Source organism: Nycticebus coucang, unplaced genomic scaffold (genome assembly GCF_027406575.1).
Source record: "Nycticebus coucang isolate mNycCou1 unplaced genomic scaffold, mNycCou1.pri scaffold_69, whole genome shotgun sequence".
Classification (NCBI taxonomy): Eukaryota; Metazoa; Chordata; class Mammalia; order Primates; family Lorisidae; genus Nycticebus; species Nycticebus coucang.
In genome coordinates this window covers 428,587-436,371 of record NW_026515594.1, presented here as the reverse complement: position 1 = coordinate 436,371, position 7,785 = coordinate 428,587, and the positions used below count along the sequence as shown (strand labels likewise).

Below are 7,785 nucleotides of genomic sequence, written 5' to 3'. Positions count from 1 at the left end.
CTCGGCATATGGGGCCGGCGCCCTACTCACTGAGCCACAGGCGCCGCCCAATTCTCTATTTATTTTTCTAATGATAGGAAAAGGAGAGTATGCAGATGTGGGTTATTTGCCTAACCAAAAAAAAAAAAAAAAAAAATACCCATACCCTTTTTCCTTTTAACTTTGGTCTTCATTACAATCCTATTCTTAGTACGTATGGTCTGGGTGAGACCTTATTCCTACTTAAGGATTGGAAGATGCAAAACTGGTCTTTACAGAGATGAGTGTTGACTCTTCCTGTCCACAGTAATTGTTTTGAGAACAGAATGAGCATGGAGCCCACTGGGAACCACTATGGAGCACTGAGATGCTTTGCTGCTTCTCAGTGGCTCCAATGGGCTGCATGCATGTCCTTGAACCAGTTCCTCTGGTCCAAGGACATCTCTCTGGACCAGGTGACTGGAACCACAGAGATGTCAGCCTGCCACCGAGGCAGCTGTTCTGCCACCCCAAAGTAAACCAAGAGCTACCAAGTGCCACCACATGTTACATGAGATTGAAGCCAACAGAAGGGACTGCAGGGGTGTGGTGGAGAGAAGCCAGGTCCTCTTGCATTGTTTGAGCCCATTGATCTAGCTATGCCTAAGATGGGTTTCCTGCCGATTTTATAGCTCTCTGGACTTAAGCTGGTTTGGGTTGGATTTTTATCACTTAAAGTCAATACTAATTAATTATATTAAGGAAAAAAGAGGAAAAATTCTAGGTAAGAATATGAGGGGGCATCTTCTTGTCCCCTCAAACATGAGCTCATCTTATGTGTTGCTTTGGTTGTGAGGTTAACAATTCCACTCCCTTGCGTTAAATCAAATTTCAGTCGAGACCCATTTGGAATTCCCCTACCGAGGCAAGTTCATTGCCTCCCTAAATCACAAACCCAAAGTGCTTATTTCCCCCAAAGCCTATCTCTCTTTATAGGGTTGTGGAGGGGAAATGGCTTAATTCTCTCTTCCTGGATTTATTCTGGTTTCTCCTAGAGCATGCTTTCCTTTCCAACCTCACCACCCCTTTCTTCCCTCAGGCCTGCATCCCAGCTGCACCAATCTAGTCACCAATCGTGAAACTTGTTGTAAGAGTTTCCCCCCCACCTGCACGCCTTTGTTTACATTGTCTTTCTATTTGGTCTACACTGCTTTTTTTTTTTTATTAAATCATAACTGTATACATTGATATGATCATGGGGCATCATACACTCGCTTCATAGACCATTTGACACATTTTTATCACAGTGGTTAACATAGCCTTTCCGGCGTTATCTCAGTTACTGTGCCAAAACCTTTACATTCTACATTTACCAAGTTTCGCAAATACCCCTGTAAGATGCACCAAAGGTGTGATCCCACTGATCCCCCTCCCTCTACCTATCCCCCCTTTCCGACTTCCCCCTATAGTTAAGTCTTGATTTCTTCATGGAAGTTAGATGTATTTTCTCAAGATAGGAGCTATTCAACTTCACTTTTTGTTTGCATATCAGGAGAAGATTTGATTCCTAAATCAAATACGAACTGTAGTTTGCAGGTTAAAGAATGCTACATTGTCAGAAATTTTGTTGAAGTGCATTAAAGATAGGAACTCTTCATCTGGCCTACAAAGTTTCTGCTGGGAAATCAGCTCCCAAGTAACTAGGGCAACAGGTGAGCCACAGCTGTTAATATGATAGAATTAGCCTTGTAGATCAGGTGGAGCTTATACAGGACAGCTGACAGCATTTTCTATTTTTTTTTTTTTAACATATGATGCAGCTGTGGACAAGTGCCAGACAGAATCTTGGCAGGATTCTGTGGTGGAATATCTCTGCACATTGTTACATCCATCGGCTTGTCTTTAGGAGGCTGGTCCACCTGAACTAAAAGTCATACAGGAGGCCCTGAAGCTCATTTAGAATTCAAGGGCATCAAGGCCAGAGTCCAGAGACATTATAAGCGAGTCAATGCTTCCCTTCAATTGGACGCATTTTCTTTGATTCATCACACTGTGGCCAGCAGCACAGTCGCTTTTTTCTTCAAGCTCTCATATGAGGAAGCATTGCTCTCTGGAATGCTAGATGTATCTGTCAAAAAATCAAACAGGATTAACACTCGTACTTAGCACAAATAAACCCATATTTCCTTAGAAATGAACTATAATCCTTAGTTTTATTGTCTTTTTAGGTAATGTATTTCAATTCCTACTGCCAATAAAGAAACTATTACAATATTACCACAGGTGTTAAAATGGGAAATGCCTGTTGAGATGTACTAGATTTATCTTAGGTCCTGATGAATGGTCTTTCTCTATGCAAAATTTTCCCAAACAATGAAAATGTCATTAGACTAAGTGGTAATAACAAAATAAAAGTAAAAAAAATAATTCCATATACGTAGTACTGCATAATAATGTACCTTCTAACATGGGTTGCTGGATGTTAAACATAGCTTACTCTTGGGAAATCCATTGACTAAGTCTATCAGTTTCTTTTGCTCAAGTTTCTGTAATATCCATTACCTCATTTCATATTTACAGTAATCATAAACTTTCATCCACATTTTTTAGATTAAGATATTGATGCTCAGTGGCATAGAACAATTGGCCAAAGATAACATAACTAGCAGCTAGTGATATAGGAATTCATAACCTGGAGGTTTCTTTTGTCTTTGATTTTAACATCTGCCTATCTGCCAATAATGCAAATGGTTGTCAAATGATCTCATAGCACAGTAAAATGCTGAGAAGTGTCTCAAGAATCAGGGAGCGGAAAAAAGAAAAATAAGAACATCAGTCCTGCCTCTACTACTTCTGAGATTTCTATTCCAGTTTCAACAATATATACTACACATATTAGAATTCCTTAGCTGGGCATTGTGGTGGGCATCTGTAGCCCAAGCTACTTGGAAGGCTGAGACAAGAGAATCGCATAAGCCCAGGAGTGGGAGATTGCTGTGAGCTGTGATGTCACAGAACTCTACTGAGTGTGATAAACTGAGAGACTATCTCAAAAACAAAAATTTCTTATAAAGTTTAATTTTTCAAAAAAAAAGTTCAAACCATCCTACTGTAGCATGCTGCCTCTGATAACTTAAGAAAACTAAGAGCTTATCACACACCTTATTTAACCCTACCATCCTGTTAAATACCCTGACCTGTTAGCAGGCCTTCTAAGAAATGATGGGAAACCCAGGGCTCTGTTGAGCCACATACCAGGCTTGCTTTCCTTCAGCTTGCATGGCTTTGAAGAAAACAACTGTGCCAGCATCTTCATAGACATGAGTCAGTTTTTCACAAAAAGCAACCCAATTATTGACAGTACCTGAGGGTTTTTCTTGAGTATTTTATATTCTGGATGACTCTCCAAACAGGGCAGTGACGTGTCCTCCAAAGATGTTGCGGCAGTTTTTTATCACAAATTCCACAAGCTGATTAACGTATAAAAAAAAGAAGCATTTATTTTCATATAACATGTTGATAAATTGCATTTTATATAGTAAACTGAAATTTAAGAAAGTGTATTCTATTTAACTTCTATAAGACATTGTCTTTAAGACTAAATACCTTCCATTTCCTTTACAAATGGTGATTCAGTTCCCCAGCAAGTATAATACAAAAACTTCATTACCTTTTCTGCAGAGCCCATTTCTTCTCTGCCTGCAGAAGGATGCCAAATAATACTTGGAGCCATACACACCCCTAAGTGTAAAGCATCCATTTCATTTGCCACGGAGAGTTCAGCGATATTACTTAAGACCAGGAACACGTACCTTAAGAGCACAACGTTTCCTCTTGGTAGCTGGTCTAATAGCCTAAATACAGAAAAATGTACTCGGTAAGCAAGGCAATTTATTTCAATCTTGTAAAGGCAGGCAACACTAACTTTGCATGAGGTACAAGGCAAATAGGAACCCAGCTCAGATACCCAAGTTTCAGTTAATGTGGAACCCAATGAAGTGAGAACTGCAGGGAGACAATGAGAAAAGACACACCGGAGATTTGGGGGGGGGGCATATTTCTACACTGTCTTCACAACACAATGAAAACTTAGTAGAATTCAGATAAGTGTCATTTAAAAACGAATACCCTTCATGAAATACTTTCCTGAAACTAGCTCAATATGCTGAAGCTTAGGTAAATCTTGCAACATTTAGATTACTCTCAACCACAACCCACCAAAACCTTTCTGATGAAATTAAACAGTAATTAATTTTAAATTGCTCCTTTATTTTTAACTGGCAACACAGAAATGCTGTCTCTAGGTGAAGAACCAAATCCCAGCTGTAAAGACCACCCGGTCCATTCTGAGAGTTCATTGTCTGCTCCACCATCTTCTGTGGTTGATTTTGTTCCAAATATTGCCTCATTCCTTTTTTTTTTTTTTTTTTTTTTTTTTTTTTTTTTTTTTTTTGAGGAAGAGCCTCACTATGTCACCCTGGGTAGAGTGTTGCAGTATCAGTTGTCAGTTGTCACAGCAACCTCAAACTCTTGGGCTCAGGGTGTACTCTCTTGCTCCAGCCCTTTAAGCAGCTGGGACTACAGCCACCTGGCACAATGCCCAGGCATTTTTTCTTTTCTTTTGGCAGGTGTTTCGCCATTGTTTAGCTGGCCCAAGCCGTGTTCAAACCTGGATCTTTCAGTGCGTGTGTCCGGCGCCATAACCACTGTGCAACAGGATGCCGAGCCAAATCTTACCTCCTTTCTATCACTTTTTACATATGTGTCACGTTTTCATTACTTTCTTTTCTACTATTCTCATTTGGTAATTGCTAAAAGATTCTTTTTTTCTTTTCTTTTTCTCTCTCTTTTTATCTCTTAACAATTTTTTTTATTAAATCATAACTGGGTACATTAATGCGTTTATGGGGTACAATGTGCTGATTTTGTGTAAAATTTGGAATGCTTACATTAAACTGGTTAACATAACTTTCACCTCACTTTCTTAATGATAGTGTTAAGACATTTATACTCTACTCTTAATTGATTGACATGTACCCTTGCAATATACACCCTAGGTGAAGTTCCACCAATTACCCACCCTCCACACGTCCTCTTCCCTTCCTTCTCCTCACTTTCCTCTTCCCTCTTTCATTCTGGGCTACAGTTGTGTTTTACCTGATTATTTACCAAAATAATGTATTACTCCTACTCAGAAAACATGGACAAGCTGATATTTATGATTGTTGCTTTTTTAATAAAAGAATCTGCAACCTGAGGAAAACAAGCTGGTCTGACTCCTGTTGTACAAATCACAGAAAAGACTTTCTTCAGCATAATAGTCTGAATAGAAGTATAATTCCTCTGATGAGGAATTATGCAGGACTTTCAAATGGACCAAAAGATTACTGGGTGTATTCTATATAAAATAAGGCAGCTAGTAAACGCTTTGGGGATACTATGGGATCCCCAAAGCCTTTTCACAACCAGGACTGTTTATATCTCTGTCATTTGAAGATAACTGTTAGCAGTGTACATAAAACATGGCAAAAGAATTGAAAACTCTGTCTGGTAGAGAGTCAACAGATTTCTCTGAACCCTTGCTCTGGTAGAAAGGGGGATATTTGCATCACTTTGTAAATTTATTTCAGTATTTCTGGCTCCATTTGGTTCAAATACGTAAGGTTTCATAATGTACAATCTATAAAGATGGCTACACTATCTTACTGATTTCCTTATTATTAATTTAACCAGAAGCATTGATATGCATTTATTTCATATTTTCATGAGAGACATAATATTTTATTTTATCTCACTTTCTTTTATTTGTGTATGTATGTATTTATTTATTTATTTTGAGACAGAGTCTCACTATGTCGCCCTTAGTAGAGTGCTGTGGCATCACAGCTCACAGCAACTGCACAGCCTTGATCTTAAGCAATGCTCTTGCCTCAGGCTCCCAAGAAGCTCCTCAGGCACTCAACACAATGTTGGGCTATTTTTGTTGTTGTTGCTGTTATTGTTGTTTGGGACAGGCCAGGTTTGAACTTGCCAGTCCCGGTGTATGTGGCCATCATTCTGGCCTCTGAGCTACAGGGTCTGAGCCAACATAGCCTTTTAAAAAATATTTATCTTTTAATGGTACATAGGATACATACATATATGAATGATATGTGTATTATAAATATAGATAAATGATATTGTGAACAATGACCAAACAAATATGTAGAATTTGATACTATCTAAATGGCTTACACCAAACCCTAATGGAAGTGGAGTTATGATTATGCCACATGGCTTAGTTTCTGGTATCTTCAATATCTGTACTATGTTCCAACAATCCCCAAAAGTATGCATATAATTCATATTTAAAAGATGTTCAAGGAAAAATATCTATACTAAACAATAACATGCACGTAAATGATAATGAGTGTCCTGAATTTTCACAGAACGCACACTCTTTAGTCAGAGTAAATAAACATTTCTTTTCTATTCTCTTATCATGTAGGATATATCCAAGAAAGGACTATTGAATTGGTCCCAAAATTTCCCTTGGCATGAGAAGAAACAATTTACTTTTTGTGATCATACTGACACTGTACAACTCCCTTTTTTACTGACATGTCTCAAGAAGCTGAGCTGAGTGATTCTCTGCTTTGTTCCCACAATATTCTCTAAATATCTCTTTTATAGGACAGATTATACTGCACTAACAGTAATTTCTTGGTTTATCTATCTTTCCCAAACTGAATTTCTTGAGAAGAGGAAATAAGTCATTTTCTCTCTATGACTTCAGTTCATGAATTAATAGAGTTGTTTAATTACTTTGATATTTACCAAAATTAACATCATAAATTGTAGCCTGTGTTATGCTGCATTAATTCACTTCCAAAAACCACAGTTGACTCCCCTTTCTGACTCTTCCATGCAAGTTTCAATTTGCAAGTCTTATTGGGGTTTCTGGCAGGGTTCCATTTGATTGTGTCTGTAGAGATTTTACATTTCTTCATTTTTGTGTCTCTCAAAAATTTCATAGTGACCCACATAACAGTTAGTGAATTAATTAATAATAGCTCTTTTTATTCATTAAAAGTCAGGTACACAGAAGGGGCACAATGTTCAAGCATTCCATGCTTATTGGATTAGTGAGAAAACAATGACAGTGACAAGCTAATAGAAGCCAACTTTTAACCTGGTGCCCATGAATATAACTTTGACTTTTAGTAGACAAATTATAAGATGTAAGGTATAAAATAAATTTTTGATACATAAATGTTAAAATAATTACCTTTTAATTTTTTCAATTTTCTGTCTGTCGCTGCTTTTCTCCATTACGGACAGCCACTCATGGTAGAGCCTTGATAAAAAAATGCTTTCCGGAATGTTTTTTAGAAAATCCTTACACAGAGGAAAAGCAAATGTGTTAAGGCATTATTCTCATATCAAGTATATGCTAGAGAAGTCAGAAAGAATACAACTTGTTTCAAAGTTTAGTGAAGTCCTCCCTTCCATGACCTACACAGAATTCTGTGCCAATTCACCACTGACTTTTCAACAAAGAAATGAATGCTTTGATTTTTTTTTTTTCCAAATAAACCCGTAGGAATAACTAAAGTCAGAATAACTGTGGGAAAGCTAAAGGACTCTCTATTTGGGTGGAACCTCCTCTGTGTACACATTTTAGCAGACTTGTACGACATCCTATGTTCTGGTGTTAAGGTGGTCTTCATGCCATCAGTATATGATATGGGAATGTTAAAAGAGCAAGTTTGACTCCACTTTACTGTTTATTCTTTTTCTGTTATGTTCCATTACCTTCAAAACCGGTTCCTCTTCTGTGTCCCTCCA

General features: G+C 37.8%; 1 long non-coding RNA gene across 1 annotated transcript; it reads right to left on the bottom strand.

The window, feature by feature from the left end:
* Window positions 1–1,614: 1,614 nt before the first annotated feature.
* On the bottom strand, window positions 1,615–7,341 carry LOC128579589 (uncharacterized). Its single transcript, XR_008378211.1, has 4 exons — window positions 7,226–7,341; window positions 3,771–3,812; window positions 3,323–3,428; window positions 1,615–2,086 (listed from the first exon to the last, which is right to left on the bottom strand). It is a non-coding gene; the product is annotated as an uncharacterized LOC128579589 (long non-coding RNA).
* Between the last annotated feature and the right edge of the window lie 444 nt (window positions 7,342–7,785).